General features: G+C 46.3%; 8 non-coding genes and 2 pseudogenes across 8 annotated transcripts; all 10 read left to right on the forward strand.

Moving 5' to 3' along the window:
* Nucleotides 1-995: 995 nt before the first annotated feature.
* LOC130301706 (U2 spliceosomal RNA) lies at nt 996-1186 on the forward strand. The gene has a single exon (XR_008852060.1). It is a non-coding gene; the product is annotated as a U2 spliceosomal RNA (small nuclear RNA).
* Nucleotides 1187-3282: 2096 nt separating this feature from the next.
* On the forward strand, nt 3283-3473 carry LOC130301707 (U2 spliceosomal RNA). The gene has a single exon (XR_008852061.1). It is a non-coding gene; the product is annotated as a U2 spliceosomal RNA (small nuclear RNA).
* Nucleotides 3474-5563: 2090 nt separating this feature from the next.
* Nucleotides 5564-5754, forward strand: LOC130301708 (U2 spliceosomal RNA). Its single transcript, XR_008852062.1, has one exon. It is a non-coding gene; the product is annotated as a U2 spliceosomal RNA (small nuclear RNA).
* A 2086-nt stretch (nt 5755-7840) lies between these two features.
* Nucleotides 7841-8031, forward strand: LOC130301709 (U2 spliceosomal RNA). Its single transcript, XR_008852063.1, has one exon. It is a non-coding gene; the product is annotated as a U2 spliceosomal RNA (small nuclear RNA).
* Nucleotides 8032-10117: 2086 nt separating this feature from the next.
* LOC130301710 (U2 spliceosomal RNA) lies at nt 10118-10308 on the forward strand. Its single transcript, XR_008852064.1, has one exon. It is a non-coding gene; the product is annotated as a U2 spliceosomal RNA (small nuclear RNA).
* A 2086-nt stretch (nt 10309-12394) lies between these two features.
* On the forward strand, nt 12395-12585 carry LOC130301711 (U2 spliceosomal RNA). Its single transcript, XR_008852065.1, has one exon. It is a non-coding gene; the product is annotated as a U2 spliceosomal RNA (small nuclear RNA).
* A 2079-nt stretch (nt 12586-14664) lies between these two features.
* LOC130301717 (U2 spliceosomal RNA) lies at nt 14665-14855 on the forward strand. Its single transcript, XR_008852071.1, has one exon. It is a non-coding gene; the product is annotated as a U2 spliceosomal RNA (small nuclear RNA).
* A 2092-nt stretch (nt 14856-16947) lies between these two features.
* LOC130301718 (U2 spliceosomal RNA) lies at nt 16948-17138 on the forward strand. Its single transcript, XR_008852072.1, has one exon. It is a non-coding gene; the product is annotated as a U2 spliceosomal RNA (small nuclear RNA).
* Nucleotides 17139-19243: 2105 nt separating this feature from the next.
* LOC130301670 (U2 spliceosomal RNA) lies at nt 19244-19353 on the forward strand (annotated as a pseudogene).
* Nucleotides 19354-20128: 775 nt separating this feature from the next.
* LOC130301719 (U2 spliceosomal RNA) lies at nt 20129-20306 on the forward strand (annotated as a pseudogene).
* Nucleotides 20307-22288: the final 1982 nt, after the last annotated feature.

The raw sequence follows: 22288 nt of genomic DNA on the forward strand, positions 1-22288 counted from the left end.
AAAACGTGAAAAAAAAGTAAGAGGAAGAGAAGGGAAAAAAAGGTGGAAATGGGTTTAAAAGTGATTTCGGCGGAGAAATATATATATATATATATATATATATATATATATATATATATATATGCGCACACACACACATAGATATAAACGTATTCTCCGTTGAGATATTGCAGCCGCTGCTGTGTCCAGGCCCAGGAGCCTTAGCACTGTGCTGTGATGTCACTCAATACCACTGACATCACTAGGTGTAAACAACATCTCTCCTTTGCTGTGTATGTGACTATGGAGCTGTTTGGTGATGTCGTCTATTACGGCCTTCATAGAAGCAACAGGAGATTGTTGCATCCATCTTGAACCCTCAGAACTACAGTGCTATGATGTCACTCACTTCCACAGGCCTTGCAGAGTGTAAACAACAACAACCCAGCTTTGTTGTGTATGTAACCATAGGGATTTGTGATGTCACCTAGAACCTTCACAGCAGCGACAGCTTTATGAGGAGCATCAGCACTGCTCTGCCTGAGCAGAACCATCACCGCCATAGGTTGTCAAATAACCCGGATTTAACCCACACAGGTAAGTCCAATGGGGTGCAGGCATGTCCTCTATGCTTACAGCTTCCCGTGGGTGTTGGTTTGATACCGTTTGGGGACAGCCAAGGAGGCATCTGCAGGCAACAAAGGTAGGTGTGTGCTTGTGTGTGTGTTTCCTATGCACATCCTAAGCCCAGTGTCACATGCAAGTAGGAGGAGTAAGAAGGGTTCCTGGCAAATCCGGGTTATGGATTGCATTTAAAAAGGCCCCGTGGGAGTGCAATGGGCCCCTGTCTTGCTGCTTAGCAATAATGGTATGGGTTTAGGTTCTGCTGTGTGTACTGGTGGTTGACTGCCCCCCAGCCCAGAGTGTGCATGGAAAATTGTCTGGCAGCCTCCCTGACAGCAAGCAGTGATAGTGCCCATGAAGGGGACCTTGTTGGGCCCGCCCCTTTCACGGTTATCGCTTCTCGGCCTTTTGGCTAAGATCAAGTGTAGTATCTGTTCTTATCAGTTTAATATCTGATACGTCCCCTATCTGGGGACCATATATTAAATGGATTTTTGAGAACGGGGGCCGATTTCGAAGCTTGCTTCCGTCGCCCTATGCATTGACCCGATATGGCAGTATCTTCGGGTACAGTGCACCACCCCCTTACAGGGTTAAAAAGAAAGATTCCTACTTTCATTGCTACCTGCTTGCTGGCTAGCCAGCTAGCCAGCCCTGTGGGCCTTGCTGCTGCTGCAGCCAAAAAACAAAAGGTGGTGCTGCTGCTGCTTCTGCTGCTTCTGCTTCTGCTTGTGTCTGGCCCCTGTTGGAGCGTCCAGGCACAGGACTTCTGCTGCTGCTGACTAAATGGCCTCCTTAATTGGATCATTTGAGTAGCCAGCACACCTGTGCAGGTAGGGCATGACATGATAGGCAGCTGCCTTGATAGCGGGTGGGTGCTGAATGTTCCTAATTGACAAAATAAGATTAATGCTTATGAAGAAATATAAAATCTCATCCCTTCCCCAATATCGCGCCACACCCCTACCCCTTAATTCCCTGGTTGAACTTGATGGACATATGTCTTTTTTCGACCGTACTAACTATGTAACTATGTAACATAACATGGGGGGGGGGGGGGGTCTCCTGGCTGTTCACACAGGTGTATCATTGCTGTACATTGACCATGCATTGCTTCTGTGGTATTGCAAAGGCAAAGACAAATGCTTCCAGCCATCCATTGCACTAATGGATTGGTCATCAGCTGGCTGTCTATGTCCCGCATCAATATAGACCAAAGTACAGAGGGTTAGGCTATGCTATTGTGCACCTACCTGATGCATCAGAAGGTGCGAGGCCCTTGCTAAATTCTGTGCACAGACTTTGAGATCTATGCTTTAGACTGTATCTAAACCTGCTCCAACATGGACTGACATTCTGGCCTACTTTCAGCCGATGCGACTTGTCTGTCGCTGAACAGTCGCTTTTTATGTATTCAGCACCTATGTATAATGTTGTAAAAATGCTCTAGAAGCTAAAGTCGCAGAAATGTCACACATATTTGGCCTGCAACTTTCTGTGCGACAAATTCAGACAGGAAAAATCAGTATAAATCCTTAGAAAATTATCCCCCAGTGTCTCCATCTGCTGGCGGTATTGAATAAGCATTGCTGCACTGATGGGGTATGCATTAGACGAAAAAAAAGAAGAAAAAGAAGACTAATACGCCCAGAAAAGAGGCGAAAAGGAGAAAAACGTAAAAAAACGTGAAAAAAAAGTAAGAGGAAGAGAAGGGAAAAAAAGGTGGAAATGGGTTTAAAAGTGATTTCGGCGGAGAAATATATATATATATATATATATATATATATATATATATATATATATATATGCGCACACACACACATAGATATAAACGTATTCTCCGTTGAGATATTGCAGCCGCTGCTGTGTCCAGGCCCAGGAGCCTTAGCACTGTGCTGTGATGTCACTCAATACCACTGACATCACTAGGTGTAAACAACATCTCTCCTTTGCTGTGTATGTGACTATGGAGCTGTTTGGTGATGTCGTCTATTACGGCCTTCATAGAAGCAACAGGAGATTGTTGCATCCATCTTGAACCCTCAGAACTACAGTGCTATGATGTCACTCACTTCCACAGGCCTTGCAGAGTGTAAACAACAACAACCCAGCTTTGTTGTGTATGTAACCATAGGGATTTGTGATGTCACCTAGAACCTTCACAGCAGCGACAGCTTTATGAGGAGCATCAGCACTGCTCTGCCTGAGCAGAACCATCACCGCCATAGGTTGTCAAATAACCCGGATTTAACCCACACAGGTAAGTCCAATGGGGTGCAGGCATGTCCTCTATGCTTACAGCTTCCCGTGGGTGTTGGTTTGATACCGTTTGGGGACAGCCAAGGAGGCATCTGCAGGCAACAAAGGTAGGTGTGTGCTTGTGTGTGTGTTTCCTATGCAGATCCTAAGCCCAGTGTCACATGCAAGTAGGAGGAGTAAGAAGGGTTCCTGGCAAATCCGGGTTATGGATTGCATTTAAAAAGGCCCCGTGGGAGTGCAATGGGCCCCTGTCTTGCTGCTTAGCAATAATGGTATGGGTTTAGGTTCTGCTGTGTGTTCTGGTGGTTGACTGCCCCCCAGCCCAGAGTGTGCATGGAAAATTGTCTGGCAGCCTCCCTGACAGCAAGCAGTGATAGTGCCCATGAAGGGGACCTTGTTGGGCCCGCCCCTTTCACGGTTATCGCTTCTCGGCCTTTTGGCTAAGATCAAGTGTAGTATCTGTTCTTATCAGTTTAATATCTGATACGTCCCCTATCTGGGGACCATATATTAAATGGATTTTTGAGAACGGGGGCCGATTTCGAAGCTTGCTTCCGTCGCCCTATGCATTGACCCGATATGGCAGTATCTTCGGGTACAGTGCACCACCCCCTTACAGGGTTAAAAAGAAAGATTCCTACTTTCATTGCTACCTGCTTGCTGGCTAGCCAGCTAGCCAGCCCTGTGGGCCTTGCTGCTGCTGCAGCCAAAAAACAAAAGGTGGTGCTGCTGCTGCTTCTGCTGCTTCTGCTTCTGCTTGTGTCTGGCCCCTGTTGGAGCGTCCAGGCACAGGACTTCTGCTGCTGCTGACTAAATGGCCTCCTTAATTGGATCATTTGAGTAGCCAGCACACCTGTGCAGGTAGGGCATGACATGATAGGCAGCTGCCTTGATAGCGGGTGGGTGCTGAATGTTCCTAATTGACAAAATAAGATTAATGCTTATGAAGAAATATAAAATCTCATCCCTTCCCCAATATCGCGCCACACCCCTACCCCTTAATTCCCTGGTTGAACTTGATGGACATATGTCTTTTTTCGACCGTACTAACTATGTAACTATGTAACATAACATGGGGGGGGGGGGGTCTCCTGGCTGTTCACACAGGTGTGTCATTGCTGTACATTGACCATGCATTGCTTCTGTGGTATTGCAAAGGCAAAGACAAATGCTTCCAGCCATCCATTGCACTAATGGATTGGTCATCAGCTGGCTGTCTATGTCCCGCATCAATATAGACCAAAGTACAGAGGGTTAGGCTATGCTATTGTGCACCTACCTGATGCATCAGAAGGTGCGAGGCCCTTGCTAAATTCTGTGCACAGACTTTGAGATCTATGCTTTAGACTGTATCTAAACCTGCTCCAACATGGACTGACATTCTGGCCTACTTTCAGCCGATGCGACTTGTCTGTCGCTGAACAGTCGCTTTTTATGTATTCAGCACCTATGTATAATGTTGTAAAAATGCTCTAGAAGCTAAAGTCGCAGAAATGTCACACATATTTGGCCTGCAACTTTCTGTGCGACAAATTCAGACAGGAAAAATCAGTATAAATCCTTAGAAAATTATCCCCCAGTGTCTCCATCTGCTGGCGGTATTGAATAAGCATTGCTGCACTGATGGGGTATGCATTAGACGAAAAAAAAGAAGAAAAAGAAGAATAATACGCCCAGAAAAGAGGCGAAAAGGAGAAAAACGTAAAAAAACGTGAAAAAAAAGTAAGAGGAAGAGAAGGGAAAAAAAGGTGGAAATGGGTTTAAAAGTGATTTCGGCGGAGAAATATATATATATATATATATATATATATATATATATATATATATATGCGCACACACACACATAGATATAAACGTATTCTCCGTTGAGATATTGCAGCCGCTGCTGTGTCCAGGCCCAGGAGCCTTAGCACTGTGCTGTGATGTCACTCAATACCACTGACATCACTAGGTGTAAACAACATCTCTCCTTTGCTGTGTATGTGACTATGGAGCTGTTTGGTGATGTCGTCTATTACGGCCTTCATAGAAGCAACAGGAGATTGTTGCATCCATCTTGAACCCTCAGAACTACAGTGCTATGATGTCACTCACTTCCACAGGCCTTGCAGAGTGTAAACAACAACAACCCAGCTTTGTTGTGTATGTAACCATAGGGATTTGTGATGTCACCTAGAACCTTCACAGCAGCGACAGCTTTATGAGGAGCATCAGCACTGCTCTGCCTGAGCAGAACCATCACCGCCATAGGTTGTCAAATAACCCGGATTTAACCCACACAGGTAAGTCCAATGGGGTGCAGGCATGTCCTCTATGCTTACAGCTTCCCGTGGGTGTTGGTTTGATACCGTTTGGGGACAGCCAAGGAGGCATCTGCAGGCAACAAAGGTAGGTGTGTGCTTGTGTGTGTGTTTCCTATGCAGATCCTAAGCCCAGTGTCACATGCAAGTAGGAGGAGTAAGAAGGGTTCCTGGCAAATCCGGGTTATGGATTGCATTTAAAAAGGCCCCGTGGGAGTGCAATGGGCCCCTGTCTTGCTGCTTAGCAATAATGGTATGGGTTTAGGTTCTGCTGTGTGTACTGGTGGTTGACTGCCCCCCAGCCCAGAGTGTGCATGGAAAATTGTCTGGCAGCCTCCCTGACAGCAAGCAGTGATAGTGCCCATGAAGGGGACCTTGTTGGGCCCGCCCCTTTCACGGTTATCGCTTCTCGGCCTTTTGGCTAAGATCAAGTGTAGTATCTGTTCTTATCAGTTTAATATCTGATACGTCCCCTATCTGGGGACCATATATTAAATGGATTTTTGAGAACGGGGGCCGATTTCGAAGCTTGCTTCCGTCGCCCTATGCATTGACCCGATATGGCAGTATCTTCGGGTACAGTGCACCACCCCCTTACAGGGTTAAAAAGAAAGATTCCTACTTTCATTGCTACCTGCTTGCTGGCTAGCCAGCTAGCCAGCCCTGTGGGCCTTGCTGCTGCTGCAGCCAAAAAACAAAAGGTGGTGCTGCTGCTGCTTCTGCTGCTTCTGCTTCTGCTTGTGTCTGGCCCCTGTTGGAGCGTCCAGGCACAGGACTTCTGCTGCTGCTGACTAAATGGCCTCCTTAATTGGATCATTTGAGTAGCCAGCACACCTGTGCAGGTAGGGCATGACATGATAGGCAGCTGCCTTGATAGCGGGTGGGTGCTGAATGTTCCTAATTGACAAAATAAGATTAATGCTTATGAAGAAATATAAAATCTCATCCCTTCCCCAATATCGCGCCACACCCCTACCCCTTAATTCCCTGGTTGAACTTGATGGACATATGTCTTTTTTCGACCGTACTAACTATGTAACTATGTAACATAACATGGGGGGGGGGTCCCCTGGCTGTTCACACAGGTGTGTCATTGCTGTACATTGACCATGCATTGCTTCTGTGGTATTGCAAAGGCAAAGACAAATGCTTCCAGCCATCCATTGCACTAATGGATTGGTCATCAGCTGGCTGTCTATGTCCCGCATCAATATAGACCAAAGTACAGAGGGTTAGGCTATGCTATTGTGCACCTACCTGATGCATCAGAAGGTGCGAGGCCCTTGCTAAATTCTGTGCACAGACTTTGAGATCTATGCTTTAGACTGTATCTAAACCTGCTCCAACATGGACTGACATTCTGGCCTACTTTCAGCCGATGCGACTTGTCTGTCGCTGAACAGTCGCTTTTTATGTATTCAGCACCTATGTATAATGTTGTAAAAATGCTCTAGAAGCTAAAGTCGCAGAAATGTCACACATATTTGGCCTGCAACTTTCTGTGCGACAAATTCAGACAGGAAAAATCAGTATAAATCCTTAGAAAATTATCCCCCAGTGTCTCCATCTGCTGGCGGTATTGAATAAGCATTGCTGCACTGATGGGGTATGCATTAGACGAAAAAAAAGAAGAAAAAGAAGAATAATACGCCCAGAAAAGAGGCGAAAAGGAGAAAAACGTAAAAAACGTGAAAAAAAAGTAAGAGGAAGAAAAGGGAAAAAAAGGTGGAAATGGGTTTAAAAGTGATTTCGGCGGAGAAATATATATATATATATATATATATATATATATATATATATATATATGCGCACACACACACATAGATATAAACGTATTCTCCGTTGAGATATTGCAGCCGCTGCTGTGTCCAGGCCCAGGAGCCTTAGCACTGTGCTGTGATGTCACTCAATACCACTGACATCACTAGGTGTAAACAACATCTCTCCTTTGCTGTGTATGTGACTATGGAGCTGTTTGGTGATGTCGTCTATTACGGCCTTCATAGAAGCAACAGGAGATTGTTGCATCCATCTTGAACCCTCAGAACTACAGTGCTATGATGTCACTCACTTCCACAGGCCTTGCAGAGTGTAAACAACAACAACCCAGCTTTGTTGTGTATGTAACCATAGGGATTTGTGATGTCACCTAGAACCTTCACAGCAGCGACAGCTTTATGAGGAGCATCAGCACTGCTCTGCCTGAGCAGAACCATCACCGCCATAGGTTGTCAAATAACCCGGATTTAACCCACACAGGTAAGTCCAATGGGGTGCAGGCATGTCCTCTATGCTTACAGCTTCCCGTGGGTGTTGGTTTGATACCGTTTGGGGACAGCCAAGGAGGCATCTGCAGGCAACAAAGGTAGGTGTGTGCTTGTGTGTGTGTTTCCTATGCAGATCCTAAGCCCAGTGTCACATGCAAGTAGGAGGAGTAAGAAGGGTTCCTGGCAAATCCGGGTTATGGATTGCATTTAAAAAGGCCCCGTGGGAGTGCAATGGGCCCCTGTCTTGCTGCTTAGCAATAATGGTATGGGTTTAGGTTCTGCTGTGTGTACTGGTGGTTGACTGCCCCCCAGCCCAGAGTGTGCATGGAAAATTGTCTGGCAGCCTCCCTGACAGCAAGCAGTGATAGTGCCCATGAAGGGGACCTTGTTGGGCCCGCCCCTTTCACGGTTATCGCTTCTCGGCCTTTTGGCTAAGATCAAGTGTAGTATCTGTTCTTATCAGTTTAATATCTGATACGTCCCCTATCTGGGGACCATATATTAAATGGATTTTTGAGAACGGGGGCCGATTTCGAAGCTTGCTTCCGTCGCCCTATGCATTGACCCGATATGGCAGTATCTTCGGGTACAGTGCACCACCCCCTTACAGGGTTAAAAAGAAAGATTCCTACTTTCATTGCTACCTGCTTGCTGGCTAGCCAGCTAGCCAGCCCTGTGGGCCTTGCTGCTGCTGCAGCCAAAAAACAAAAGGTGGTGCTGCTGCTGCTTCTGCTGCTTCTGCTTCTGCTTGTGTCTGGCCCCTGTTGGAGCGTCCAGGCACAGGACTTCTGCTGCTGCTGACTAAATGGCCTCCTTAATTGGATCATTTGAGTAGCCAGCACACCTGTGCAGGTAGGGCATGACATGATAGGCAGCTGCCTTGATAGCGGGTGGGTGCTGAATGTTCCTAATTGACAAAATAAGATTAATGCTTATGAAGAAATATAAAATCTCATCCCTTCCCCAATATCGCGCCACACCCCTACCCCTTAATTCCCTGGTTGAACTTGATGGACATATGTCTTTTTTCGACCGTACTAACTATGTAACTATGTAACATAACATGGGGGGGGGGGGGTCTCCTGGCTGTTCACACAGGTGTGTCATTGCTGTACATTGACCATGCATTGCTTCTGTGGTATTGCAAAGGCAAAGACAAATGCTTCCAGCCATCCATTGCACTAATGGATTGGTCATCAGCTGGCTGTCTATGTCCCGCATCAATATAGACCAAAGTACAGAGGGTTAGGCTATGCTATTGTGCACCTACCTGATGCATCAGAAGGTGCGAGGCCCTTGCTAAATTCTGTGCACAGACTTTGAGATCTATGCTTTAGACTGTATCTAAACCTGCTCCAACATGGACTGACATTCTGGCCTACTTTCAGCCGATGCGACTTGTCTGTCGCTGAACAGTCGCTTTTTATGTATTCAGCACCTATGTATAATGTTGTAAAAATGCTCTAGAAGCTAAAGTCGCAGAAATGTCACACATATTTGGCCTGCAACTTTCTGTGCGACAAATTCAGACAGGAAAAATCAGTATAAATCCTTAGAAAATTATCCCCCAGTGTCTCCATCTGCTGGCGGTATTGAATAAGCATTGCTGCACTGATGGGGTATGCATTAGACGAAAAAAAAGAAGAAAAAGAAGAATAATACGCCCAGAAAAGAGGCGAAAAGGAGAAAAACGTAAAAAAACGTGAAAAAAAAGTAAGAGGAAGAGAAGGGAAAAAAAGGTGGAAATGGGTTTAAAAGTGATTTCGGCGGAGAAATATATATATATATATATATATATATATATATATATATATATGCGCACACACACACATAGATATAAACGTATTCTCCGTTGAGATATTGCAGCCGCTGCTGTGTCCAGGCCCAGGAGCCTTAGCACTGTGCTGTGATGTCACTCAATACCACTGACATCACTAGGTGTAAACAACATCTCTCCTTTGCTGTGTATGTGACTATGGAGCTGTTTGGTGATGTCGTCTATTACGGCCTTCATAGAAGCAACAGGAGATTGTTGCATCCATCTTGAACCCTCAGAACTACAGTGCTATGATGTCACTCACTTCCACAGGCCTTGCAGAGTGTAAACAACAACAACCCAGCTTTGTTGTGTATGTAACCATAGGGATTTGTGATGTCACCTAGAACCTTCACAGCAGCGACAGCTTTATGAGGAGCATCAGCACTGCTCTGCCTGAGCAGAACCATCACCGCCATAGGTTGTCAAATAACCCGGATTTAACCCACACAGGTAAGTCCAATGGGGTGCAGGCATGTCCTCTATGCTTACAGCTTCCCGTGGGTGTTGGTTTGATACCGTTTGGGGACAGCCAAGGAGGCATCTGCAGGCAACAAAGGTAGGTGTGTGCTTGTGTGTGTGTTTCCTATGCAGATCCTAAGCCCAGTGTCACATGCAAGTAGGAGGAGTAAGAAGGGTTCCTGGCAAATCCGGGTTATGGATTGCATTTAAAAAGGCCCCGTGGGAGTGCAATGGGCCCCTGTCTTGCTGCTTAGCAATAATGGTATGGGTTTAGGTTCTGCTGTGTGTACTGGTGGTTGACTGCCCCCCAGCCCAGAGTGTGCATGGAAAATTGTCTGGCAGCCTCCCTGACAGCAAGCAGTGATAGTGCCCATGAAGGGGACCTTGTTGGGCCCGCCCCTTTCACGGTTATCGCTTCTCGGCCTTTTGGCTAAGATCAAGTGTAGTATCTGTTCTTATCAGTTTAATATCTGATACGTCCCCTATCTGGGGACCATATATTAAATGGATTTTTGAGAACGGGGGCCGATTTCGAAGCTTGCTTCCGTCGCCCTATGCATTGACCCGATATGGCAGTATCTTCGGGTACAGTGCACCACCCCCTTACAGGGTTAAAAAGAAAGATTCCTACTTTCATTGCTACCTGCTTGCTGGCTAGCCAGCTAGCCAGCCCTGTGGGCCTTGCTGCTGCTGCAGCCAAAAAACAAAAGGTGGTGCTGCTGCTGCTTCTGCTGCTTCTGCTTCTGCTTGTGTCTGGCCCCTGTTGGAGCGTCCAGGCACAGGACTTCTGCTGCTGCTGACTAAATGGCCTCCTTAATTGGATCATTTGAGTAGCCAGCACACCTGTGCAGGTAGGGCATGACATGATAGGCAGCTGCCTTGATAGCGGGTGGGTGCTGAATGTTCCTAATTGACAAAATAAGATTAATGCTTATGAAGAAATATAAAATCTCATCCCTTCCCCAATATCGCGCCACACCCCTACCCCTTAATTCCCTGGTTGAACTTGATGGACATATGTCTTTTTTCGACCGTACTAACTATGTAACTATGTAACATAACATGGGGGGGGGGGTCTCCTGGCTGTTCACACAGGTGTGTCATTGCTGTACATTGACCATGCATTGCTTCTGTGGTATTGCAAAGGCAAAGACAAATGCTTCCAGCCATCCATTGCACTAATGGATTGGTCATCAGCTGGCTGTCTATGTCCCGCATCAATATAGACCAAAGTACAGAGGGTTAGGCTATGCTATTGTGCACCTACCTGATGCATCAGAAGGTGCGAGGCCCTTGCTAAATTCTGTGCACAGACTTTGAGATCTATGCTTTAGACTGTATCTAAACCTGCTCCAACATGGACTGACATTCTGGCCTACTTTCAGCCGATGCGACTTGTCTGTCGCTGAACAGTCGCTTTTTATGTATTCAGCACCTATGTATAATGTTGTAAAAATGCTCTAGAAGCTAAAGTCGCAGAAATGTCACACATATTTGGCCTGCAACTTTCTGTGCGACAAATTCAGACAGGAAAAATCAGTATAAATCCTTAGAAAATTATCCCCCAGTGTCTCCATCTGCTGGCGGTATTGAATAAGCATTGCTGCACTGATGGGGTATGCATTAGACGAAAAAAAAGAAGAAAAAGAAGAATAATACGCCCAGAAAAGAGGCGAAAAGGAGAAAAACGTAAAAAAACGTGAAAAAAAAGTAAGAGGAAGAGAAGGGAAAAAAAGGTGGAAATGGGTTTAAAAGTGATTTCGGCGGAGAAATATATATATATATATATATATATATATATATATATATATATATGCGCACACACACACATAGATATAAACGTATTCTCCGTTGAGATATTGCAGCCGCTGCTGTGTCCAGGCCCAGGAGCCTTAGCACTGTGCTGTGATGTCACTCAATACCACTGACATCACTAGGTGTAAACAACATCTCTCCTTTGCTGTGTATGTGACTATGGAGCTGTTTGGTGATGTCGTCTATTACGGCCTTCATAGAAGCAACAGGAGATTGTTGCATCCATCTTGAACCCTCAGAACTACAGTGCTATGATGTCACTCACTTCCACAGGCCTTGCAGAGTGTAAACAACAACAACCCAGCTTTGTTGTGTATGTAACCATAGGGATTTGTGATGTCACCTAGAACCTTCACAGCAGCGACAGCTTTATGAGGAGCATCAGCACTGCTCTGCCTGAGCAGAACCATCACCGCCATAGGTTGTCAAATAACCCGGATTTAACCCACACAGGTAAGTCCAATGGGGTGCAGGCATGTCCTCTATGCTTACAGCTTCCCGTGGGTGTTGGTTTGATACCGTTTGGGGACAGCCAAGGAGGCATCTGCAGGCAACAAAGGTAGGTGTGTGCTTGTGTGTGTGTTTCCTATGCAGATCCTAAGCCCAGTGTCACATGCAAGTAGGAGGAGTAAGAAGGGTTCCTGGCAAATCCGGGTTATGGATTGCATTTAAAAAGGCCCCGTGGGAGTGCAATGGGCCCCTGTCTTGCTGCTTAGCAATAATGGTATGGGTTTAGGTTCTGCTGTGTGTACTGGTGGTTGACTGCCCCCCAGCCCAGAGTGTGCATGGAAAATTGTCTGGCAGCCTCCCTGACAGCAAGCAGTGATAGTGCCCATGAAGGGGACCTTGTTGGGCCCGCCCCTTTCACGGTTATCGCTTCTCGGCCTTTTGGCTAAGATCAAGTGTAGTATCTGTTCTTATCAGTTTAATATCTGATACGTCCCCTATCTGGGGACCATATATTAAATGGATTTTTGAGAACGGGGGCCGATTTCGAAGCTTGCTTCCGTCGCCCTATGCATTGACCCGATATGGCAGTATCTTCGGGTACAGTGCACCACCCCCTTACAGGGTTAAAAAGAAAGATTCCTACTTTCATTGCTACCTGCTTGCTGGCTAGCCAGCTAGCCAGCCCTGTGGGCCTTGCTGCTGCTGCAGCCAAAAAACAAAAGGTGGTGCTGCTGCTGCTTCTGCTGCTTCTGCTTCTGCTTGTGTCTGGCCCCTGTTGGAGCGTCCAGGCACAGGACTTCTGCTGCTGCTGACTAAATGGCCTCCTTAATTGGATCATTTGAGTAGCCAGCACACCTGTGCAGGTAGGGCATGACATGATAGGCAGCTGCCTTGATAGCGGGTGGGTGCTGAATGTTCCTAATTGACAAAATAAGATTAATGCTTATGAAGAAATATAAAATCTCATCCCTTCCCCAATATCGCGCCACACCCCTACCCCTTAATTCCCTGGTTGAACTTGATGGACATATGTCTTTTTTCGACCGTACTAACTATGTAACTATGTAACATAACATGGGGGGGGGGGGTCTCCTGGCTGTTCACACAGGTGTGTCATTGCTGTACATTGACCATGCATTGCTTCTGTGGTATTGCAAAGGCAAAGACAAATGCTTCCAGCCATCCATTGCACTAATGGATTGGTCATCAGCTGGCTGTCTATGTCCCGCATCAATATAGACCAAAGTACAGAGGGTTAGGCTATGCTATTGTGCACCTACCTGATGCATCAGAAGGTGCGAGGCCCTTGCTAAATTCTGTGCACAGACTTTGAGATCTATGCTTTAGACTGTATCTAAACCTGCTCCAACATGGACTGACATTCTGGCCTACTTTCAGCCGATGCGACTTGTCTGTCGCTGAACAGTCGCTTTTTATGTATTCAGCACCTATGTATAATGTTGTAAAAATGCTCTAGAAGCTAAAGTCGCAGAAATGTCACACATATTTGGCCTGCAACTTTCTGTGCGACAAATTCAGACAGGAAAAATCAGTATAAATCCTTAGAAAATTATCCCCCAGTGTCTCCATCTGCTGGCGGTATTGAATAAGCATTGCTGCACTGATGGGGTATGCATTAGACGAAAAAAAAGAAGAAAAAGAAGAATAATACGCCCAGAAAAGAGGCGAAAAGGAGAAAAACGTAAAAAAACGTGAAAAAAAAGTAAGAGGAAGAGAAGGGAAAAAAAGGTGGAAATGGGTTTAAAAGTGATTTCGGCGGAGAAATATATATATATATATATATATATATATATATATATGCGCACACACACACATAGATATAAACGTATTCTCCGTTGAGATATTGCAGCCGCTGCTGTGTCCAGGCCCAGGAGCCTTAGCACTGTGCTGTGATGTCACTCAATACCACTGACATCACTAGGTGTAAACAACATCTCTCCTTTGCTGTGTATGTGACTATGGAGCTGTTTGGTGATGTCGTCTATTACGGCCTTCATAGAAGCAACAGGAGATTGTTGCATCCATCTTGAACCCTCAGAACTACAGTGCTATGATGTCACTCACTTCCACAGGCCTTGCAGAGTGTAAACAACAACAACCCAGCTTTGTTGTGTATGTAACCATAGGGATTTGTGATGTCACCTAGAACCTTCACAGCAGCGACAGCTTTATGAGGAGCATCAGCACTGCTCTGCCTGAGCAGAACCATCACCGCCATAGGTTGTCAAATAACCCGGATTTAACCCACACAGGTAAGTCCAATGGGGTGCAGGCATGTCCTCTATGCTTACAGCTTCCCGTGGGTGTTGGTTTGATACCGTTTGGGGACAGCCAAGGAGGCATCTGCAGGCAACAAAGGTAGGTGTGTGCTTGTGTGTGTGTTTCCTATGCAGATCCTAAGCCCAGTGTCACATGCAAGTAGGAGGAGTAAGAAGGGTTCCTGGCAAATCCGGGTTATGGATTGCATTTAAAAAGGCCCCGTGGGAGTGCAATGGGCCCCTGTCTTGCTGCTTAGCAATAATGGTATGGGTTTAGGTTCTGCTGTGTGTACTGGTGGTTGACTGCCCCCCAGCCCAGAGTGTGCATGGAAAATTGTCTGGCAGCCTCCCTGACAGCAAGCAGTGATAGTGCCCATGAAGGGGACCTTGTTGGGCCCGCCCCTTTCACGGTTATCGCTTCTCGGCCTTTTGGCTAAGATCAAGTGCAGTATCTGTTCTTATCAGTTTAATATCTGATACGTCCCCTATCTGGGGACCATATATTAAATGGATTTTTGAGAACGGGGGCCGATTTCGAAGCTTGCTTCCGTCGCCCTATGCATTGACCCGATATGGCAGTATCTTCGGGTACAGTGCACCACCCCCTTACAGGGTTAAAAAGAAAGATTCCTACTTTCATTGCTACCTGCTTGCTGGCTAGCCAGCTAGCCAGCCCTGTGGGCCTTGCTGCTGCTGCAGCCAAAAAACAAAAGGTGGTGCTGCTGCTGCTTCTGCTGCTTCTGCTTCTGCTTGTGTCTGGCCCCTGTTGGAGCGTCCAGGCACAGGACTTCTGCTGCTGCTGACTAAATGGCCTCCTTAATTGGATCATTTGAGTAGCCAGCACACCTGTGCAGGTAGGGCATGACATGATAGGCAGCTGCCTTGATAGCGGGTGGGTGCTGAATGTTCCTAATTGACAAAATAAGATTAATGCTTATGAAGAAATATAAAATCTCATCCCTTCCCCAATATCGCGCCACACCCCTACCCCTTAATTCCCTGGTTGAACTTGATGGACATATGTCTTTTTTCGACCGTACTAACTATGTAACTATGTAACATAACATGGGGGGGGGGGGGTCTCCTGGCTGTTCACACAGGTGTGTCATTGCTGTACATTGACCATGCATTGCTTCTGTGGTATTGCAAAGGCAAAGACAAATGCTTCCAGCCATCCATTGCACTAATGGATTGGTCATCAGCTGGCTGTCTATGTCCCGCATCAATATAGACCAAAGTACAGAGGGTTAGGCTATGCTATTGTGCACCTACCTGATGCATCAGAAGGTGCGAGGCCCTTGCTAAATTCTGTGCACAGACTTTGAGATCTATGCTTTAGACTGTATCTAAACCTGCTCCAACATGGACTGACATTCTGGCCTACTTTCAGCCGATGCGACTTGTCTGTCGCTGAACAGTCGCTTTTTATGTATTCAGCACCTATGTATAATGTTGTAAAAATGCTCTAGAAGCTAAAGTCGCAGAAATGTCACACATATTTGGCCTGCAACTTTCTGTGCGACAAATTCAGACAGGAAAAATCAGTATAAATCCTTAGAAAATTATCCCCCAGTGTCTCCATCTGCTGGCGGTATTGAATAAGCATTGCTGCACTGATGGGGTATGCATTAGACGAAAAAAAAGAAGAAAAAGAAGAATAATACGCCCAGAAAAGAGGCGAAAAGGAGAAAAACGTAAAAAAACGTGAAAAAAAAGTAAGATGAAGAGAAGGGAAAAAAAGGTGGAAATGGGTTTAAAAGTGATTTCGGCGGAGAAATATATATATATATATATATATATATATATATATATATATATATATATGCGCACACACACACATAGATATAAACGTATTCTCCGTTGAGATATTGCAGCCGCTGCTGTGTCCAGGCCCAGGAGCCTTAGCACTGTGCTGTGATGTCACTCAATACCACTGACATCACTAGGTGTAAACAACATCTCTCCTTTGCTGTGTATGTGACTATGGAGCTGTTTGGTGATGTCGTCTATTACGGCCTTCATAGAAGCAACAGGAGATTGTTGCATCCATCTTGAACCCTCAGAACTACAGTGCTATGATGTCACTCACTTCCACAGGCCTTGCAGAGTGTAAACAACAACAACCCAGCTTTGTTGTGTATGTAACCATAGGGATTTGTGATGTCACCTAGAACCTTCACAGCAGCGACAGCTTTATGAGGAGCATCAGCACTGCTCTGCCTGAGCAGAACCATCACCGCCATAGGTTGTCAAATAACCCGGATTTAACCCACACAGGTAAGTCCAATGGGGTGCAGGCATGTCCTCTATGCTTACAGCTTCCCGTGGGTGTTGGTTTGATACCGTTTGGGGACAGCCAAGGAGGCATCTGCAGGCAACAAAGGTAGGTGTGTGCTTGTGTGTGTGTTTCCTATGCAGATCCTAAGCCCAGTGTCACATGCAAGTAGGAGGAGTAAGAAGGGTTCCTGGCAAATCCGGGTTATGGATTGCATTTAAAAAGGCCCCGTGGGAGTGCAATGGGCCCCTGTCTTGCTGCTTAGCAATAATGGTATGGGTTTAGGTTCTGCTGTGTGTACTGGTGGTTGACTGCCCCCCAGCCCAGAGTGTGCATGGAAAATTGTCTGGCAGCCTCCCTGACAGCAAGCAGTGATAGTGCCCATGAAGGGGACCTTGTTGGGCCCGCCCCTTTCACGGTTATCGCTTCTCGGCCTTTTGGCTAAGATCAAGTGCAGTATCTGTTCTTATCAGTTTAATATCTGATACGTCCCCTATCTGGGGACCATATATTAAATGGATTTTTGAGAACGGGGGCCGATTTCGAAGCTTGCTTCCGTCGCCCTATGCATTGACCCGATATGGCAGTATCTTCGGGTACAGTGCACCACCCCCTTACAGGGTTAAAAAGAAAGATTCCTACTTTCATTGCTACCTGCTTGCTGGCTAGCCAGCTAGCCAGCCCTGTGGGCCTTGCTGCTGCTGCAGCCAAAAAACAAAAGGTGGTGCTGCTGCTGCTTCTGCTGCTTCTGCTTCTGCTTGTGTCTGGCCCCTGTTGGAGCGTCCAGGCACAGGACTTCTGCTGCTGCTGACTAAATGGCCTCCTTAATTGGATCATTTGAGTAGCCAGCACACCTGTGCAGGTAGGGCATGACATGATAGGCAGCTGCCTTGATAGCGGGTGGGTGCTGAATGTTCCTAATTGACAAAATAAGATTAATGCTTATGAAGAAATATAAAATCTCATCCCTTCCCCAATATCGCGCCACACCCCTACCCCTTAATTCCCTGGTTGAACTTGATGGACATATGTCTTTTTTCGACCGTACTAACTATGTAACTATGTAACATAACATGGGGGGGGGGGGGGTCTCCTGGCTGTTCACACAGGTGTGTCATTGCTGTACATTGACCATGCATTGCTTCTGTGGTATTGCAAAGGCAAAGACAAATGCTTCCAGCCATCCATTGCACTAATGGATTGGTCATCAGCTGGCTGTCTATGTCCCGCATCAATATAGACCAAAGTACAGAGGGTTAGGCTATGCTATTGTGCACCTACCTGATGCATCAGAAGGTGCGAGGCCCTTGCTAAATTCTGTGCACAGACTTTGAGATCTATGCTTTAGACTGTATCTAAACCTGCTCCAACATGGACTGACATTCTGGCCTACTTTCAGCCGATGCGACTTGTCTGTCGCTGAACAGTCGCTTTTTATGTATTCAGCACCTATGTATAATGTTGTAAAAATGCTCTAGAAGCTAAAGTCGCAGAAATGTCACACATATTTGGCCTGCAACTTTCTGTGCGACAAATTCAGACAGGAAAAATCAGTATAAATCCTTAGAAAATTATCCCCCAGTGTCTCCATCTGCTGGCGGTATTGAATAAGCATTGCTGCACTGATGGGGTATGCATTAGACGAAAAAAAAGAAGAAAAAGAAGAATAATACGCCCAGAAAAGAGGCGAAAAGGAGAAAAACGTAAAAAAACGTGAAAAAAAAGTAAGAGGAAGAGAAGGGAAAAAAAGGTGGAAATGGGTTTAAAAGTGATTTCGGCGGAGAAATATATATATATATATATATATATATATATATATATATATATATATATATATATATATATGCGCACACACACACATAGATATAAACGTATTCTCCGTTGAGATATTGCAGCCGCTGCTGTGTCCAGGCCCAGGAGCCTTAGCACTGTGCTGTGATGTCACTCAATACCACTGACATCACTAGGTGTAAACAACATCTCTCCTTTGCTGTGTATGTGACTATGGAGCTGTTTGGTGATGTCGTCTATTACGGCCTTCATAGAAGCAACAGGAGATTGTTGCATCCATCTTGAACCCTCAGAACTACAGTGCTATGATGTCACTCACTTCCACAGGCCTTGCAGAGTGTAAACAACAACAACCCAGCTTTGTTGTGTATGTAACCATAGGGATTTGTGATGTCACCTAGAACCTTCACAGCAGCGACAGCTTTATGAGGAGCATCAGCACTGCTCTGCCTGAGCAGAACCATCACCGCCATAGGTTGTCAAATAACCCGGATTTAACCCACACAGGTAAGTCCAATGGGGTGCAGGCATGTCCTCTATGCTTACAGCTTCCCGTGGGTGTTGGTTTGATACCGTTTGGGGACAGCCAAGGAGGCATCTGCAGGCAACAAAGGTAGGTGTGTGCTTGTGTGTGTGTTTCCTATGCAGATCCTAAGCCCAGTGTCACATGCAAGTAGGAGGAGTAAGAAGGGTTCCTGGCAAATCCGGGTTATGGATTGCATTTAAAAAGGCCCCGTGGGAGTGCAATGGGCCCCTGTCTTGCTGCTTAGCAATAATGGTATGGGTTTAGGTTCTGCTGTGTGTACTGGTGGTTGACTGCCCCCCAGCCCAGAGTGTGCATGGAAAATTGTCTGGCAGCCTCCCTGACAGCAAGCAGTGATAGTGCCCATGAAGGGGACCTTGTTGGGCCCGCCCCTTTCACGGTTATCGCTTCTCGGCCTTTTGGCTAAGATCAAGTGTAGTATCTGTTCTTATCAGTTTTTCATGCCGGTGTATAGTAACGCCGGTATGGGGCTGGTGGGGATGGGTGCTGCATGGAGGAGCAGGTGTACCAGGGCTTTCCGGGGCTGGTTCTGAGGAATCAGCTCGACGGCTGCCCCGATGTGACCTGTTCCCTCCGGGTCTCGCCATGAGGCTGAGAGGGTCTAGAGCCGAGGTACTTTGTGCCTCGGGGAGTGGTGACCCCGAGGTGCCGAAACTCACTGGGAGAATAGGCTCACTGAGTTGAAGCACGGGCACCATAATCTCTTCACCTTGTGGCACTCACCTCTTGATTCCCGGCCTTCTGGCTAGGATCAGAGAAATTTTTATAGATCCGGCCGGATGTCCGGGCAGTATATCTGCACACATTCACTTATTTATTTCTTTTTTTTTTTGTCTCACTGTGTCACTTTTTGCGTGTTGTGTGTTCACAGGATTGGTCAGGATGCGGTAGCCCTTCTGGGTGTCCCTCCTGGCGGTCTAGGGGAGGTGTGTGTGGCCATTAGGTTCCGCACCTCCCTGCAAACACCCCGGGTACTCCTGCTTTGGCAGGGTACCTACCGTAATCGGCTCTGCGGGCAGATACCTTGGCTAACGCCAAGGGGGATGCCGGGAGCATTTGTGGTCCCCTAGTAGCTTCGGCGAAAAGGGACATCGAACCTGGAACCTCGCAGGTACCTTTTGGTCCGGAGGCGAAGGGTAAGGTTTGTTGGGGGGCCTCTCTCCTATCGGAGAAGGGCTTGCGATAGACCGCATCCTTTGTGCACGTTTTTTTTAGTGTAACACGTTTGCACTTTTTCTTGCACTTTGGGTGAATCGAAAGCACGTTCCTCGGCTTTAAAAAAAAAAAAAAAATCTGTTCTTATCAGTTTAATATCTGATACGTCCCCTATCTGGGGACCATATATTAAATGGATTTTTGAGAACGGGGGCCGATTTCGAAGCTTGCTTCCGTTGCCCTATGCATTGACCCGATATGGCAGTATCTTCGGGTACAGTGCACCACCCCCTTACAGGGTTAAAAAGAAAGATTCCTACTTTCATTGCTACCTGCTTGCTGGCTAGCCAGCTAGCCAGCCCTGTGGGCCTTGCTGCTGCTGCAGCCAAAAAACAAAAGGTGGTGCTGCTGCTGCTTCTGCTGCTTCTGCTGCTTCTGCTTCTGCTTGTGTCTGGCCCCTGTTGGAGCGTCCAGGCACAGGACTTCTGCTGCTGCTGACTAAATGGCCTCCTTAATTGGATCATTTGAGTAGCCAGCACACCTGTGCAGGTAGGGCATGACATGATAGGCAGCTGCCTTGATAGCGGGTGGGTGCTGAATGTTCCTAATTGACAAAATAAGATTAATGCTTATGAAGAAATATAAAATCTCATCCCTTCCCCAATATCGCGCCACACCCCTACCCCTTAATTCCCTGGTTGAACTTGATGGACATATGTCTTTTTTCGACCGTACTAACTATGTAACTATGTAACATAACATGGGGGGGGGGGGGTCTCCTGGCTGTTCACACAGGTGTGTCATTGCTGTACATTGACCATGCATTGCTTCTGTGGTATTGCAAAGGCAAAGACAAATGCTTCCAGCCATCCATTGCACTAATGGATTGGTCATCAGCTGGCTGTCTATGTCCCGCATCAATATAGACCAAAGTACAGAGGGTTAGGCTATGCTATTGTGCACCTACCTGATGCATCAGAAGGTGCGAGGCCCTTGCTAAATTCTGTGCACAGACTTTGAGATCTATGCTTTAGACTGTATCTAAACCTGCTCCAACATGGACTGACATTCTGGCCTACTTTCAGCCGATGCGACTTGTCTGTCGCTGAACAGTCGCTTTTTATGTATTCAGCACCTATGTATAATGTTGTAAAAATGCTCTAGAAGCTAAAGTCGCAGAAATGTCACACATATTTGGCCTGCAACTTTCTGTGCGACAAATTCAGACAGGAAAAATCAGTATAAATCCTTAGAAAATTATCCCCCAGTGTCTCCATCTGCTGGCGGTATTGAATAAGCATTGCTGCACTGATGGGGTATGCATTAGACGAAAAAAAAGAAGAAAAAGAAGAATAATACGCCCAGAAAAGAGGCGAAAAGGAGAAAAACGTAAAAAAACGTGAAAAAAAAGTAAGAGGAAGAGAAGGGAAAAAAAGGTGGAAATGGGTTTAAAAGTGATTTCGGCGGAGAAATATATATATATATATATATATATATATATATATATATATATATATGCGCACACACACACATAGATATAAACGTATTCTCCGTTGAGATATTGCAGCCGCTGCTGTGTCCAGGCCCAGGAGCCTTAGCACTGTGCTGTGATGTCACTCAATACCACTGACATCACTAGGTGTAAACAACATCTCTCCTTTGCTGTGTATGTGACTATGGAGCTGTTTGGTGATGTCGTCTATTACGGCCTTCATAGAAGCAACAGGAGATTGTTGCATCCATCTTGAACCCTCAGAACTACAGTGCTATGATGTCACTCACTTCCACAGGCCTTGCAGAGTGTAAACAACAACAACCCAGCTTTGTTGTGTATGTAACCATAGGGATTTGTGATGTCACCTAGAACCTTCACAGCAGCGACAGCTTTATGAGGAGCATCAGCACTGCTCTGCCTGAGCAGAACCATCACCGCCATAGGTTGTCAAATAACCCGGATTTAACCCACACAGGTAAGTCCAATGGGGTGCAGGCATGTCCTCTATGCTTACAGCTTCCCGTGGGTGTTGGTTTGATACCGTTTGGGGACAGCCAAGGAGGCATCTGCAGGCAACAAAGGTAGGTGTGTGCTTGTGTGTGTGTTTCCTATGCAGATCCTAAGCCCAGTGTCACATGCAAGTAGGAGGAGTAAGAAGGGTTCCTGGCAAATCCGGGTTATGGATTGCATTTAAAAAGGCCCCGTGGGAGTGCAATGGGCCCCTGTCTTGCTGCTTAGCAATAATGGTATGGGTTTAGGTTCTGCTGTGTGTACTGG

Source organism: Hyla sarda, unplaced genomic scaffold (genome assembly GCF_029499605.1).
Source record: "Hyla sarda isolate aHylSar1 unplaced genomic scaffold, aHylSar1.hap1 scaffold_1133, whole genome shotgun sequence".
Classification (NCBI taxonomy): Eukaryota; Metazoa; Chordata; class Amphibia; order Anura; family Hylidae; genus Hyla; species Hyla sarda.